Source organism: Nomascus leucogenys, chromosome 22a (genome assembly GCF_006542625.1).
Source record: "Nomascus leucogenys isolate Asia chromosome 22a, Asia_NLE_v1, whole genome shotgun sequence".
NCBI lineage: Eukaryota > Metazoa > Chordata > Mammalia > Primates > Hylobatidae > Nomascus > Nomascus leucogenys.
Window position 1 is genome coordinate 70,389,020 of NC_044402.1, and position 17,763 is coordinate 70,406,782.

Consider the following 17,763-nt stretch of genomic DNA (forward strand, 5'->3'; position numbering starts at 1 on the left):
GTACATGTGCACAATGTGCAGGTTTGTTACATATGTATCCATGTGCCATGTTGATTTCCTGCACCCATTAACTCGTCATTTAGCATTAGGTTTATCTCCTAATGCTGTCCCTCCCCCCTCCCCCCACCCCACAACAGTCCCCGGAATGTGATGTTCCCCTTCCTGTGTCCATGAGTTCTCATTGTTCAATTCCCACCTATGAGTGAGAACATGCGGTGTTTGGTTTTTTGTCCTTGCGATAGTTTACTGAGAATGATGTTTTCCAGTTTCATCCATGTCCCTACAAAGGACACGAACTCATCATTTTTTATGGCTGCATAGTATTCCATGGTGTATATGTGCCACATTTTCTTAATCCAGTCTATCGTTGTTGGACATTTGGGTTGGTTCCAACTCTTTGCTATTGTGAATAGTGCCGCAATAAACATACGTGTGCATGGGTCTTTATAGCAGCATGATTTATAGTCCTTTGGGTATATACCCAGTAATGGGATGGCTGGGTCAAATGGTATTTCTAGTTCTAGATCCCTGAGGAATCGCCACACTGACTTCCAAAATGGTTGAACTAGTTTACAGTCCCACCAACAGTGTAAAAGTGTTCCTATTTCTCCACATCCTCTCCAGCACCTGTTGTTTCCTGATTTTTTAATGATGGCCATTCTAACTGGTGTGAGATGGTATCTCACTGTGGTTTTGATTTGCATTTCTCTGATGGCCAGTGATGATGAGCATTTCTTCATGTGTTTTTTGGCTGCATAAATGTCTTCTTTTGAGAAGTGTCTGTTCATGTCCTTTGCCCACTTTTTGATGGGGTTGTTTGTTTTTTTCTTGTAAATTTGTTTGAGTTCATTGTAGATTCTGGATATTAGCCCTTTGTCAGATGAGTAGGTTGCAAAAATTTTCTCCCATTCTGTAGGTTGCCTGTTCACTCTGATGGTAGTTTCTTTTGCTGTGCAGAAGCTCTTTAGTTTAATTAGATCCCATTTGTCAATTTTGGCTTTTGTTGCCATTGTTTTTGGTGTTTTAGACATGAAGTCCTTGCCCACGCCTATGTCCTGAATGGTATTGCCTAGGTTTTCTTGTAGGATTTTAATGGTTTTAGGTCTAACATTTAAGTCTTTAATCCATCTTGAATTAATTTTTGTATAAGGTATAAGGAAGGGATCCTGTTTCAGCTTTCTACATATGGCTAGCCAGTTTTCCCAGCACCATTTATTAAATAGGGAATCCTTTCCCCATTTCTTGTTTTTGTCAGGTTTGTCAAAGATCAGACAGTTGTAGATATGCGGCATCATTTCTGAGGGCTCTGTTCTGTTCCATTGATCTATATCTCTGTTGTGGTACCAGTATCATGCTGTTTTGGTTACTGTAGCCTTGTAGTATAGTTTGAAGTCAGGTAGCGTGATGCCTCCAGCTTTGTTCTTTTGGCTTAGGATTGACTTGGCAATGGGGGCTGTTTTTTGGTTCCATATGAACTTTAAAATAGTTTTTTCCAATTCTGTGAAGAAAGTCATTGGTAGCTTGATGGGGATGGCATTGAATCTATAAATTACCTTGGGCAGTATGGCCATTTTCACGATATTGATTCTTCCAACCCATGAGCATGGAATGTTCTTCCATTTGTTCGTATCCTCTTTTATTTCATTGAGCAGTGGTTTGTAGTTCTCCTTGAAGAGGTCCTTCACATCCCTTGTAAGTTGGATTCCTAGGTATTTTATCCTCTTTGAAGCAATTGTGAATGGGAGTTCACTCATGATTTGGCTCTCTGTTTGTCTGTGATTGGTGTACAAGAATGCTTGTGATTTTTGTACATTGATTTTGTATCCTGAGACTTTGCTGAAGTTGCTAATCAGCTTAAGGAGATTTTGGGCTGAGACAATGGGATTTTCTAGATATACAATCATGTCATCTGCAAACAGGGACAGTTTGACTTCCTCTTTTCCTAATTGAATACCCTTTATTTCCTTCTCCTGCCTGATTGCCCTGGCCAGAACTTCCTGCACTATGTTGAATAGGAGCGGTGAGAGAGGGCATCCCTGTCTTGTGCCAGTTTTCAGAGGGAATGCTTCCAGTTTTTGCCCATTCAGTATGATATTGGCTGTGGGTTTGTCGTATATAGCTCTTATTATTTTGAGATACGTCCCATCAATACCTAATTTATTGAGAGTTTTTAGCATGAAGGGTTGTTGAATTTTGTCAAAGGCCTTTTCTGCATCTATTGAGATAATCATGTGGTTTTTGTCTTTGGTTCTGTTTATATGCTGGATTACATTTATTGATTTGCGTATGTTGAACCAGCCTTGCATCCCAGGGATGAAGCCCACTTGATCATGGTGTATAAGCTTTTTGATGTGCTGCTGGATTCGGTTTGCCAGTATTTTATTGAGGATTTTTGCATCAATGTTCATCAAGGATATTGGTCTAAAATTCTCTTTTTTGGTTGTGTCTCTGCCTGGCTTTGGTATGAGGACGATGCTGGCTTCATAGAATGTGTTATGGAGGATTCCCTCTTTTTCTATTGATTGGAATAGTTTCAGAAGGAATGGTACCAGTTCCTCCTTGTACCTCTGGTAGAATTCGGCTGTGAATCCATCAGGTCCTGGACTCTTTTTGGTTGGTAAGCTACTGATTATTGCCACAATTTCAGAACCTGTTATTGGTCTATTCAGAGATTCGACTTCTTCCTGATTTAGTCTTGGGAGGGTGTATTTGTCGAGGAATTTATCCATTTCTTCTAGATTTTCTAGTTTATTTGCATAGAGGTGTTTGTAGTATTCTCTGATGGTAGATTGTATTTCTGTGGGATCGGTGGTGATATCCCCTTTTTCATTTTTTATTGCATCTATTTGATTCTTCTCTCTTTTCTTCTTTATTAGTCTTGCTAGTGGTCTATCAATTTTGTTGATCTTCTCAAAAAACCAGCTCCTGGATTCATTAATTTTTTGAAGGGTTTTTTGTGTCTCTATTTCCTTCAGTTCTGCTCTGATTTTAGTTATTTCTAGCCTTCTGCTAGCTTTTGAATGTGTTTGCTCTTGCTTTTCTAGTTCTTTTAATTGTGATGTTAGGGTGTCAATTTTGGATCTTTCCTGCTTTTTCTTGTGGGCATTTAGTGCTATAAATTTCCCTCTACACACTGCTTTGAATGTGTCCCAGAGATTCTGGTATGTTGTGTCTTTGTTCTCGTTGGTTTCAAAGAACATCTTTATTTCTGCCTTCATTTCATTATGTACCCAATAGTCATTCAGGAGCAGGTTGTTCAGTTTCCATGTAGTTGAGCGGTTTTGAGTGAGTTTTTTAATCCTGAGTTCTAGTGTGATTGCACTGTGGTCTGAGAGACAGTTTGTTATAATTTCTGTTCTTTTACATTTGCTGAGGAGAGCTTTACTTCCAACTATGTGGTCAATTTTGGAATAGGTGTGGTGTGGTGCTGAAAAAAATCTATATTCTGTTGATTTGGGGTGGAGAGTTCTGTAGATGTCTATTAGGTCCACTTTGTTTAGAGCTGAGTTCAATTCCTGGATATCCTTGTTAACTTTCTGTCTCATTGATCTGTCTAATGTTGACAGTGGGGTGTTAAAATCTCCCATTATTATTGTGTGGGAGTTTAAGTCCCTTTGTAGGTCACTCAGGACTTGTTTTATGAATCTGGGTGCTCCTGTGTTGGGTGCATATATATTTAGGATAGTTAGCTCTTCTTGTTGAATTGATCCCTTTACCATTATGTAATGGCCTTCTTTGTCTCTTTTGATCTTTGTTGGTTTAAAGTCTATTTTATCAGAGACTAGGATTGCAACCCCTGCCTTTTTTTGTTTTCCATTTGCTTGATAGATCTTCCTCCATCCCCTTATTTTGAGTCTATGTGTGTCTCTGCACGTGAGATGGCTTTCCTGAATACAGCACACTGATGGGTCCTGACTCCTTATCCAGTTTGCCAGTCTGTGTCTTTTAATTGGAGCATTTAGTCCATTTACATTTAAAGTTAATATTGTTATGTGTGAATCTGATCCTGTCATTATGATGTTAGTTGGTTATTTTGCTCATTAGTTGATGCAGTTTCTTCCTAGCCTCGATGGTCTTTACAATTTGGCATGATTTTGCAGTGGCTGGTGCCGGTTGTTCCTTTCCATGTTTAGTGCTTCCTTCAGGAGCTCTTTTAGGGCAGGCCTGGTGGTGACAAAATCACTCAGCGTTTGCTTGTCTGTAAAGTATTTTATTTCTCCTTCACTTATGAAGCTTAGTTTGGCTGGATATGAAATTCTGGGTTGAAAATTCTTTTCTTTAAGAATGTTGAATATTGGCCCCCACTCTCTTCTGGCTTGTAGAGTTTCTGCCAAGAGATCAGCTGTTAGTCTGATGGGCTTCCCTTTGTGGGTAACCCGACCTTTCTCTCTGGCTGACCTTAACATTTTTTCCTTCATTTCAACTTTGGTGAATCTGACAATTATGTGTCTTGGAGTTGCTCTTCTCGAGGAGTATCTTTGTGGCATTCTCTGTATTTCCTGAATCTGAATGTTGGCCTGCCTTGCTAGATTGGGGAAGTTCTCCTGGATAATATCTTGCAGAGTGTTTTCCAACTTGGTTCCATTCTCCTCATCATTTTCAGGTACACCAATCAGACGTAGGTTTGGTCGTTTCACGTAGTCCCAAATTTCTTGGAGGCTTTGTTCATTTCTTTTTATTCTTTTTTCTCTAGACTTCCCTTCTCGCTTCATTTCATTCATTTCATCTTCCATCAGCGATACCCTTTCTTCCAGTTGATCGCATCTGCTACTGAGGCTTCTGCAATCTTCACGTAGTTCTCGAAACTTGGCTTTCAGCTCCATCATCTCCTTTAAGCCCTTCTCTCCATTGGTTATTCTAGTTATCCATTCTTCTAATTTTTTTTCAAAGTTTTTAACTTCTTTGCTATTGTTTTGAATTTCCTCCCATAGCTCAGAGTAGTTTGATCGTCTGAAGCCTTCTTCTCTCAACTCGTCAAAGTCATCCTCCATCCAGCTTTGTTTTGTTGCTGGTGAGGAACTGCGTTCCTTTGGAGGAGGAGAGGTGCTCTGCTTTTTAGAGTTTCCAGTTTTTCTGCTCTGTTTTTTCCCCATCTTTGTGGTTTTATCTACCTTTGGTCTTCGATGATGGTGATGTACAGATGGGTTTTTGGTGTGGATGTCCTTTCTGTTTGTTAGTTTTCCTTCTACCAGACAGGACCCTCAGCTGCAGGTCTGTTGGAGTTTACTAGAGGTCCACTCCAGATCCTATTTGGCTGGGTGTCAGCTGCGGTGGCTGCAGAACAGTGGATTTTCATGAGACCACAAATTCAGCTGTCTGATAGTTCCTCTGGAAGTTTTGTCTCAGAGGAGTACCCGGCCGAGTGAGGTGTCAGTCTGTCCCTACTGGGGGGGTGCCTCCCAGTTAGGCTGCTCAGGGGTGAGGGACCCACTTTAGGAGGCAGCCTGTCCGTTCTCAGATCTCCAGCTGCGTGCTGGGAGAACCACTACTCTCTTCAAAGCTGTCAGTCAGACAGGGACGTTTAAGTCTCTGGAGGTTCCTGCTGACTTGTTTGTCTGTGCCCTGCCCCCAGAGGTGGAGCCTACAGAGGCAGACAGGCCTCCTTGAGCTGTGGTGGGCTCCACCCAGTTCGAGCTTCCTGGCTGCTTTGTTTACCTAAGCAAGCCTGGGCAATGGCGGGCGCCCCTCCCCCAGCCTCGCTGCTGCCTTGCAGCTTGATCTCAGACTGCTGTGCTAGCAATCAGCGAGACTCCGTGGGCATAGGACCCTCCGAGCCAGGTGCGGGACACAATCTCCTAGTGTGCCGTTTTCCAGGCCTGTTGGGAAAGCGCAGTATTAGGGTGGGACTGACCTGATTTTCCAGGTGCTGTCTGTTACCCCTTTCTTTGACTAGGAAAGGGAACTCCCTGACCCCTTGCGCTTCCCGAGTGAGGCAGTGCCTCGCCCTGCTTCGGCTCGTGCACAGTGCGCCTTACCGACTGTCCCGCACCCACTGTTTGGCACTCCCTAGTGAGATGAAACCGGTACCTCAAACAGAAATGCAGAAATCACCAGTCTTCTGTGTCGCTCAGGCTGGGAGCTGGAGACCGGAGCTGTTCCTATTCGGCCATCTTGGCTCCACCAAGTCTGTGTGACTTTGACGACTACATCACACAAGCATCATGGCAGCCCTGTGAAGAGGCTGACATGGAAAAAACAGAAATGCTTCTGCAAACGTCCAGCATGATCTTCCAGCTATATGAATGAGCCACCTTGGAAGTGGATCCTCCAGCTCCAAACAAGTCTTCAGATGTGTGTAACCCTAGCCAATATCCAACTGAAACCTCATGAGAGACCCTTGGCCAGAACTACCTAGACAAGCAACTCCTGAATTCCTGGTCACAGAAACAGTAAGAGATAATAAATCACTAGTATTTAAGCACTACATTTTGGGGTACTTTTTAATGCAGCCTTAGATAACTAATACATGGCCCTATTACATGCCTACATACTAGAAATATAGCAATGAGTAAAGCCAAGTGCCTGTGTCATGCAGTTTTTATTCACTTTAAAGAAGATAGATAAATTATACAAATAGTTAAAAATATACTTTGCCAGGTAGAAATAAGTGTTGAGAGAAAAATAAATCAGTATAAGAAGTTGAAAAATAATAGTGGGGCTTCTATCAGATGGCCAAGGAACACATCTTTAATAAGCAAAAATATGAGTACTGACCCGAAGTGAGAGATCAAGCCATGTAGGTATTTTGGGGAAGAACATTCTAGCAGAGGGAACTTCAAGTATAAAGACCATGAGGTGGGGAGTACCCTTAGTGAGTATGAAGAATTGCCAAAGATGTGAAGAGTTCTGTGTTGTGTTTTAATTGAAAAACTTCAAGAGTGTTTGGAATGAGGATTGCCAGATTAAACATAGAACCCCTGTTAAATTTGAGTTTCAGATAAATAACTTTTTTTTTAGTTAAAGTATGTTTCAAATACTGCAAAAATTATTAGTTCTTTATCTGAAATTCAAATTTAAGTAGGTATCTTGTAATTTCATTTGATAAAGTAAAATGATTGCAGGAATGGAAAGCACATCCCTTTGGAGGAATGGTGAAGGAGTGCATATGAATATTCCAGAACAGAGAAGGGAGGATGCACCCATTTCCACCCCTAAATTAAAGCCACATAGAATTTTTAAATTCTATGGACAGTACTGGAGGAAGATTAGCTTAGCCAGCTGTGTCTCAGACAGCTTCCCTCAGATGTTTTGCAGGCACTGGAAACTAAAACCCACTGAATTCATGCATATCTTTGGGCAAGCATCCATGTAGGTAGAATATGGGAGTAGTGCCAGATAATATCTGCAGTTTCGTTTGGCTTTTACACTCTGTGATTTCAATGAAGGGTTAGAAATTACACACTAACTTCTTGTTTTTCAAACTCCACAGAGAATAGGGCAAGAGTTGATGAGTCTTGCAATGAGAGAATTGATGAAATACTTAAGGAAGAACTCCTTAACTGAAGGGCAATTAAACACAAATGGCTTTGCATGGGAGGATGTGGAAATCTTGCTCCTTCGTGATCTTTGAAAAGAGGCAGCAGCTGTTGTGAGCAACTTAGACTCACAGAGTGCTATCCTGGAGGAGGAGGAGGATGAACCAGATCCTGGGAATAACTGTTTATACACTTTAACATATTTTCCTGGTGGTCCTTATGCACACTACAGTTTGAGAATCATGGTTATTGAGAAATAAAAGGCTTTCTTTCTCTGCCTAGGCTTAGGCCTTTAATGACCTATTTAGTCTTACATGTGGTGATGGAGACCTCTGCCTAAGCTTATTCTCTACAGAGATGGTACACATGCTAAGAAAGAAATGGGAGATGGAGATGCTAAAAGATTTAAAAAGAGGTTTTAGATCAAGGTGTTCTAGGCCAGGTAGAGGAGAGGTTTATGGGCTCCTACTTTTGCCAAAAGCTCCCCTTACAACTTTATTATCTGTATGTCCTAAAACCATCTCTATCTCTTATCTTCCTAAAGTTTTCTACCAAATCTTTTCTCTAGTTGAATGATATCTTTATTAAGTGAAAATGAAGGATTCTTTCCATTCCACCATCAGTTCAGATTGGGGACCCAGAATATCCCAAACCTTTATGGGGCAGACAACCATCCCTTCTCAAAGTTTCAGGAAGAACTAGTGGAGCTGGTGAAAATAAAATAGGGGAAGAGCTTAGGGTCCGCTAGGAAGCAATTTAATGTCATTTAATATTACAAAAGGAATCTAAAGGCACCTAGCATCTCCAAGTTCCATTTTGACCGCATAACTCAAGAGTCCCTGGTTGTGAAAGTCCTTGTTAAGAAGGAAATTTGAAGGAAAGACTATTAAGCAGAACATTTCAGACATCCCCTTACGGCCACTGGAGATTCTGCTGGAGCAGCTCCCTCCAGCTGACTTGATGGGTTACATCTCAGCTCTGGGCCGTTTTTCGGATTCCTCCAGATTTCTGCCAAGCCCCGGGTTGCCCATTCCTCTCCTCCTGTCAGCATTCCCATGTGCATCAGTCTGTTTCAAGCTCTCTTTGAATGGCCTCCTGCTGGTGGATGACCCTGTCATTATTAGGATGTCCCATGCCTCAAACTCCTTTTACCCCCCACAGACTTTTATCTTCACTTCAAGTTGACGCAGGGCAGATAATGGCTTTCCTGACCTTTTGTTTCCTCTGCCTTAGATACAGAAAGAACCCTGATCCTGTGTCTATGGGTGGCAGTCAACTTGGGGTCAGGAAAATTGCCAGCTTCTTATAAACTGAGAGCTCTGACACATGCCAGAATTTATTGTTCAAGCACTTGAACAAGACAATTCTGCCCAAACGGGGTAAACCCCCACTCTAAGCCCAGGCCCATGAATCTTGCCCCATAGCAGGCTACAGCCAGTCTTTGCTTATGGTAACTCCAAACTGGTTCTAAAAGTTTCTTCCAGGAGATTCACACAAAATACTTTTCTCCTAGCAGAGCAGCTTGGTTTGGCTTGGGCTATTTGACTACAAAAGCCCAGAGGTCATGCATTTATTTCAAAATATTAGGAATCAGCAGCACAAATGAGATGGCATTTTTGTGAAAAGTTAAAGATTTCTCATTTAGGGAGAGTGTTCACAAAGGACCCCATTAGCCAAGCCTCACCAGTAATTAGTCTGATTTCTCAGGCAAAAGGCAGGCTAATTGTCTGCCATCCATTCCAAAAGACAGAGACACTTTAAAACCTACCACCCATTGAAAAATATCTCTGGAGAATTTTCTGCTATATCTCAAGTATTTTCCATTAATGAAATGTTCAAACTAAAATATACGAAGTTATGAACAAAGTGGCTGACTATAAATGTGTCTTTTCAAATGTCGAAACATGGGCCTATTACTTATGACACTGAACTAGAGAGAAATGGATAGGGGCTGATATTTATAAAGCAATACTGTGAAATATACATTATTATGTAATAGATGGGGCAACTGAAGCTCAAAGAAGGTAAACAACTTTCCCAAAGTCACACAGCGAGTTAGTGGCAGAGCTGGGATTCAATGGGTTAAAGCGAGTATCACTTCCACAACCCAATGTGGAGCTTAGGAAGAAAGTAACATCGAGTTAGGGGTGTTTGACGCTGGGTATCAAGAGAGCTGCAGGATGGTCTAGTTTTAACTGTGTGATCTCCCAAGGGACAGAATCCATTAGCCAAGTGCATATGATGAGACCAAAGTTGAAACCAGTGTAGCGGAGCCGGTTTTTGAGCCTAACCTGTGCTCACCTGAGAGTTGGACTTGTCTCACTAGGTTTGATAGACCAGCGGCCCATCTGGGATATATGCACATAGCATGTTGGCCCATGACAGTGTCCTGGAGGACATGGCTGTAGTCAAACTCCATGCACGTGAAGCCTGCAGCAGCAATGGTGCTGTATGCTTCAGAAACATTTCTCTCCATGCAGACAACTTGAGACACTGGCAGCTTTGGTGTGAATAGCTCACCCACCTCCCCAATCCCTGCAAGTTCCATGAATGCATCAAGAGGTCCCTGGAAGCAGCAAAGCCATGCTAGATCGGAAACACTGACCTCTTGGCTACTTCCTCTCTGCTCCTCTCTAATGCCAGAGTGTGGCTCTATTCACACCAGCTTGTCCACATGCTGGCCTCTGCTCCTGCTCCTCCATTCCAGTATGCAATGACTGCTGCCACTGTTCCCAGGCTGCACCTCAAGGTCTCCCAGCAGCCACAATGCTGGGGTGGGGTGAAGTCCCTTCGTCCTGAGTTCCCAAAGCTACAGCCCTTCTGTTTCTTCAAGAGTTTTCATGGGTTCTGCCCCATTATTGATACCTCCTTCAGTCCTGTGGGCCCCTAGGAGCCACATAGAAATAGACTCCCAATGAGCCTGTGCTACTGCACAAAAACATACAGATGTGACTAAAGGCACAGATGTGGCTAAAGCTTCAGTGGGGTGTAGGACAGATCTGTGAGTACTAAACTTGGGAGTATTTTAGACACCATTGTTAAAATGCAGATTTCAAGGCCTTACACCCAGTGATTCTGATTTGGTAGTTCTGGTGTTTGGGGCCTGGATGCTGCGTTTTAAATTAGTTGCTCAGTTACTGTGGCACAGAAGGTAGACTGGGAAGCACTGGTGTAGGCCTGTGAGCTGCGACTCTACCTGCCTCTCCTGCCTGTGTTCATGTGTCTCGCTGGATGCTGAGCTCCTGCTGGGGAGGGACGATGGCTCATTCCTCCCCACACTTTAGTGTCTAGACCAGTATCTGGCACACAAATGGGCATCAGTAAATGTCTGCGTCATGAATGAGTGGAGGCATTGTGTGAGGAGACTTCTCTTTAACAAATTAAAGAACTGGATGAAGAACCATCCTTGGTGCACAGTATTGACAGTGGCCACCCTGATTCAGATGCTGCGAGTAGATAGAGGGTGATGGGAAAAGAAAGAATATTAGAAACATAGAGAACCTAATAAGCAAACGATGTGCAGGCAGTAAGCATTTAGGGCCCACCCCAGAATCCTCATGTGGCTCAGGTCAAGTGTCTTTGGAAGTAGAGAGGTTACCAGGCAATTCCAAAAAGGTGAGTGATTGAGCCAGGCAGGTGATGATCATGCTGCAAAAAGACAGGCGCTGCTCTCCAGGGAGACTCTGGTTTCTTCCTACTTTCCAGATTTCTTAGAGGAGAGTTAATTATTTAAAGGAATTTTTTACTTTTTTTTTTTTTTTTTTTTTTCAGACAGAGTCTTGCTCTGTCGCCCAGGCTGGAGTGCAGTGGCGCAATCTCGGCTCACTGCAAGCTCTGCCTCCCAGGTTCACGCCATTCTCCTGCCTCAGTCTCTCGAGTAGCTGGGACTACAGGCACCCACCACCATGCCCAGCTAATTTTTTGTATTTTTATTAGGGATGGGTTTCACCATATTAGCCAGGATGGTCTCTATCCTGACCTCGTGATTCGCCTGCCTTGGCCTCCCAAAGTGCTTGGATTACAGGTGTGAGCCACTGTACCTGGCCCATTTTTTACTTTTTAAAGTATTTGCTGGGGGCTGGAAAAGTTTGACTTACAAGAAAGAATTGGTAAATTCTTACAGCAGAGATTTGGCTTTCATGGTAAATTGCCCAATATACCCAGCTTTTTATCAAATAAAGCCTGTGCACATATGTGTTGTGTCTTATTAAATGGTGGACAAAGGCCTGAGCAGATTGTGGCTGTCATCTGGAGACGCTCCCCAGAGCAAACACTGTCTGGTCTAAGTGGCTCTCTTGTTAGGCCTTCTCCCACTGAAGAACGCTCTTTGCCTTCAGAAGTCCTGCTTCCAGGACCACACCCCCCTGACGGCCCTGCGCTTGGACTCAGGAGTCTTTATAACTGCATCTATCTGCATCCACAGAGTCAGGGGCAGGAGACACCATCTTTATAATAACAGCTACTGATGGCTGAACGCTTACCATGCCTGAACCTCATATACTCTAAGAACTTCATATACACTGCTTCCCTCAATCTCCATCATAATCTTTGGAAATTATCTCTCCACAGAGGAAACTGAGGCTCAGGAGACAAAGTAACTTGCCCCAGATGCCACAGCTGGTAGAGGCAGGGTCAAAATTTAGACCCAGATCTACAGGTCTCCCAAGCCACATTCAATCTCTATGCTATATGTCATCTCTGATTTTTGCTCAAAAAAAAAAATAGAGTTGGAAGTCGATTTGAGTTTTTGTTGCTCTGTCAGTCCCAACAGCTGGGCATTGTTTATTTTCTGAATTGGACTTGGGAGGTGGTCATGACAGGGGTTTGCTCTCTCTAAAGCCCTTGCACTGAGCCTGGCATTGGGCAAAATGGAGCCATGGGTTAAACCTGCATAGCTTCATGCCCCACTCTGCCTTCAGCCCTCCTTAGCCCATTCATGTCTTCCTCCAGTGGAAGCCCAGGGCCCCCAGAGTGGCTGCTGTCACGGAGCATTTGCTTCAGAAATATAGGTAAGTTCAAAATGCATTCCGGGTCATGACACTTTGCAAACCTGAGGGGTTTCACTAAGATATGGCCTCATATCATCTTTGCCCTGGTTCAGAAGGTTCAGACTCTTAAGAATATGTAAGGATCAGAATAAGTGCAGTTATATTTTTGAAATTTGTATTTGAAAATGACTTCAAAATTACAGAAAGTTGCAAAAATAAAAATGGTACAAAGAGCATCTATTTGGTCATGTTTGTACTCCACTTGCTTTATTGTTTGCATGTTTCTCCCCTGCTTGACATACATATATGTAATTTTCTGAGTCACTTGAAGGTAAGTTACATATCTCATGGCCCTTTACCCCTAAATATTCCAGTGTGTATTTCCTAACAACAGGGATGTTCTAATACATAACCATAATACTTGGCTGTAGGAGATCAGTCAGAGTGGTGGGAAAAATGCAAACCTTTTTGGAAGGCCGGGAGGTTTTACAAAAGCTTTGGGAAAGGATTTGGCTGAAGGCAGCCAGATCCTCCTATCCGGTGCCTGAAAGCTTAGGTTAGATAACAAGGGGATATAAAGAAACTGAGCTAGATAAGTTAGTTTACTTAGGCCTTGGAACCTGGCCTTTAATCATCCGTGCACAGGACTGCTCTCTCTGGGGTAAGGGTGACCCACAAGTGTGTTGATTCAGACATTTGTCATTGAATCTGTACTGAATAAATGCCTGCAGTGCCAGTGGGTCAGGGCCATGGCTGCTGACTCTTTACAGCATCCTCCTTGGGGTCTATAAATGGCCCGGGTCCCCTAGCCCACTCTTTCACTGGATACCTGTGTCTGAGTGCATTCTTTCATCCATCACTTGGTCAGGGTCTGCGGGTTGGACCTGGCAGCTTGGTGCCCCGTGTGAGGAACACCACAACAGATCGCGACGGAACCCTTGAAAATGAAGGTGAAGAGACTGTGCAGTCAGTAAGTCATTGGTGCCCGCTTGGGATTTCCAAGTTCAAGGGAATTGTTCAGGCTAGAGTTTCATTATGGGACAACAGTTATCTGCTCGACAGCAACAGTATATAAAAGTATTGAAATAGCTGCTTAAAGTTAGTGGAGCCTCAGTTTTGCAGGCTCAATTAAGGGACCCAATGAAACTGTTGTTTCCCATAACCTGTGGTTCCTAGAAGAAGGTATGCTAGACATAGAGCTCTGGGAACAAGTGGGGAGAAATCTTAAACAACATCATGCGCAAGGGCAGTGGGTCCCAGTAACATCTCTAATGTTATAGGCTTTAGTTAGGGTGGCTCTTGTTCCGCTTTACACAGAAGAGCCTAAAAAGGGAAGGAAGGAGGAACTGTCACCTACTTTACTGCCTCCTTATCCCTCAGCCCTGCTACCACCGGGCCAAAATAACAAAGAGGAAACGGAGGTTTTTCCTCAGCTCCCTCCTCTAATAAATTGGAAAAAAGACAAAGGATACGCTACAGCTATGGGACCCCATGCTAGGCAAGCGGCATTGGAAGGGAAGCTCTTAGCCTGCCCAGTAATGCAAGATGGACAAGGCAATCAGGTACATGAACCCATTTCTTTTAACGCTTGTAAAGAGCTATAAAAAAGCACTAAATAAAATGGTTTTTTTTATTTGATGCTGCTAGCCCATTTATGAAAGGAATGATTGAAGCCATGGCAGACAACTTCTGTATGACCCCACGGACTGGTGAGTGCTAGCTAAAACAACTTTGGAGCCCAGCCAATACATCCTCTGGAGAGCAGAAGATGATGAGTTGTGTGAACAGTAAGCCAACCAGAACCAGGTTGCCGGGCAAGACATAACAGCTGCTATGCTCCAGGGGTGGGGCCCCCATGCTGATGTACAACAACAATTAACTTTTGATCCCCAGGTCTATGCAGAAGTGTTTTTGTGCACTCTCAGGGCTTGGGACTGAATTCCCAAAAGCGGAGTTCAACAGGGATCTTTTATAAATGTTTGACAAGGGCCTCAGAAGCCATTTGTTGAGTTTATCAATCGGTTAACCCAGACAATTAAGAGACAAATTAGTCACGCCCAGGCTGCTGATATCTTATTGTTGCAATTGGCTTATGAAAATGCTAATGTGGATTGCCTGCAAGAAATGCAGGCACTTTAGGCAGCCACAGTTGGAGAATTTATATGAGCATGTCAACTGGTGGGGACTGAAATACACAAAGCCAAAATATTGGCTATGGTATTAAGGCCTCCTGAAGTGAAAGGGGAGAGAAACCCAAATTGTTTTCTATGTGGAAGACCAGGTCATATGAAGAGAGAATGCCTCAATAATAGAGACCAAGGTAACTCAGGAAAAGAACCCCCTTCTATATTTCCCTGATGTAAAAAGGAGAAACAATGGGCAAATCAACACGGGTCCAAATTTGGTAAAAACAGCAACCCTATAAGTAACCTGGTGGGAAACTTCCTGAGGGGGCTGGCCCCAGGCCCCGCTTCAAACTGGGGCAATACCAGTGGCTTTCCTCGGTCAGATGGAAAGCCCACAGTTCTCTCTCTCAGAGCAACCACCACTGGAAGCGCAGGACTGGACTTACTCTGCCCCAGCGAATTAGTGCTAAAAGAAGGAGAAGACCCTGAAAGGGTTGCAACTGGGATCTGGGGCCCACTGCCTCTGGGAACAGTGGGATTAGTCCCAGAGCGATCGAGCCTATCCAGTAAAGGAATTAATGTGCTCACTGGGGTAATTGATAGTAATTATCAAGGTCAGATATTACTTATGATGGAATGTGAAGGTCTGCATATTCTTCCCCCGGATCAAAGATAGCACAGTTACTGCTTTCACCATACTGGGTTCCCAATGCCCACAGAAAGGAAAGGGGAAAGCAAAGTTTTGGAAGTACAGGAGCCACAGGAGTATATTGGAATCAATTAATCACTGATCAGAGACCCATGATTACCTTAAAAATTGGAAATAAAAATTTTACTGGCTTATTGGACACAGGGGTGGACATTTCAATAATTAGTGATGAAAACTGGCCAGAAACTTGGCCTTGGGTCAGTCAGAAACAAAAAATTGTCGGCATCAAGGAAGCACACATAGCTAAGCAGAGCATGTGCCCCCTAACCTGCTGCGATTCAGAAGGAAGAAAGGCAGTTATACAACCTCTAATCATGCCCATCCCTGTTAATCTTTGAGGATGGGATCTATTAGCCCAATGCGGGGGGTCACTCTGCAGTCCCCTTTCTAATAATGGCCACTGTTATCATCCCTCTGGTACCCCTGACGTGGCTCTCTCAAGATCCAATTTGGGTAGAACAGTGGCCTTTAAAGGGACAGAAATTACAAAGAGCCTATGAATTAGTTGAGGAGCAATTAAAAACTGGCCATATAGAACCATCAAACAGCCCTTGGAATTCACCCATTTTTGTCATTCCCAAAAAGTCTGGTAAATGGAGACTTTTGCATGACTTATGTGCCATCAATGCTCATTTGCAACCTATGGGGCACCTTCAGCAGGGGCTCCCCTCCCCTGTGGAGATTCCTCAAGATTGGCCTATAATCGTTATTGACTTAAAAGACTGCTTTTATACTATTCCCCTTGCAAAGCAGGACAGAAAATTTGTGTTTACAATACCAGCTATCAATAATGAAAGGCCAACTTGCTGATTTCACTGGAAAGTGCATCCTCAAAGGATGCTAAACAGTCCTACTATGTGTCAGTATCATGTAAATCAGGCTTTGCTCCCCAGTAGAAAAAAATTTCCTAATTGCAAGGTTATTGATTTTATGGATGATATTTTACTAGTAGCCCCAACAGAGCCAGTACTTGTAAATTTATATGCCTCTGTCATAAAGAATACACAGTTAAGAGGCTTAATCATAGCAGCTGAAAAAGTATAGATGTCTTCTCCTTGGAAATATCTTGGATGCATACTAACTTCTTGGTCAGTAAGACCTCAAAAGGTTAAATTAAATACTAGCAACTTATACAACTTAAATGATTATCAGAAATTACTAGGCAATATTAACTGGCTTCATCCCACCTTAGGCATAACTACTAATAAGTTACAGAACCTGTTTTCTATCTTAAAATGCAATGCTGCCCTAGACTCTCCTAGGTATTTAACTCCTGCAGCACAAAGGGAAATTGAAGAGACAGAGCAAGCTATTTCTCAGAGGCAATTAGATTGAATAGATCCATGGTACTCAGTTCAATTGTTTGTTTCCACTAAACACTCCCCTACAGGGTTAATAGGACAGATGACCCCAGGGCTGCGCTTCCTAGAATGGGTTTTTCGCTCGCATACCAGGACTAAAACACTGTTTCCCTATATCCAGTTCATCAGTAAAGTCATCTATTCAGGCTGCAGTTGATGCAATCAGTTGCTAGGTTATGACTCTGATTTCATCAGGATTCCTTTAAGTAAAAAGCAATTCAAAGCAGTATTGCCTTTATCTATGGGCTTGCAAATAGCACTCTCTGATTACACAGGCCAAATAGAGCATGCCCTACCTGCTGACAAACTGCTTCAATTCTTATCTCATACTTCTGTGGTTTTGCCTACTAAAATAGTTCAATCTCCCATACCTAACGCTTTAACACTGTTTACTGATGGCTCTGGTAAACATGGAAAAGCGGCTGTTTGGTGGATTCTGCATAATTCCCTCACTTGGTCTGGATCTACTAGCACTCAGAGAGCTGAGGTTGGAGTTTTAATATTGGCCTTGGAAACTTTTTCCGCTCAGCCCATCAATATTGTTAGTGACTCTGTTTACTCTGTTTGTTTATTGCAGAATCTTGAGACAGCCCTCATTAAGTCCACATTGGAGTACATCCTGTGTGCACATTTTCTCCAACTTCAGCATTTGCTAGATCAACGTACACATCCTATTTTTTATCACACATATTCGAACCTACAGCTCACTGCCTGGTCCATTGGCATATGGCAATGATCAAGCAGACCTACCAGTTATGACATCACTGCTTGACCAAGCCACCCAATTGCATCCATTTTTCCACCAAAACTGGAGAAACTTATCTAAACAATTTCAACTTGCCCAGAGACTGAACAAATTATCCTGCAATGCCCAGATTGCCAGCTCAGTCATGTCCCCTCCTTCCACAGGTGTTAACTCTACAGTACTAGAACCTAATCAGTTATGGCAAACAGACGTTACACACATCCGTGAATTTGGAAAATTTAGATATGTACATGTATCTGTTGATACCAATTCTCACTTAATTAGCGCTTACGCCTTTCCTGGAGAGTCCACCCAATATGTCATTAAACCTCTTCTTTTAACTTTTGCATTTATGGGGC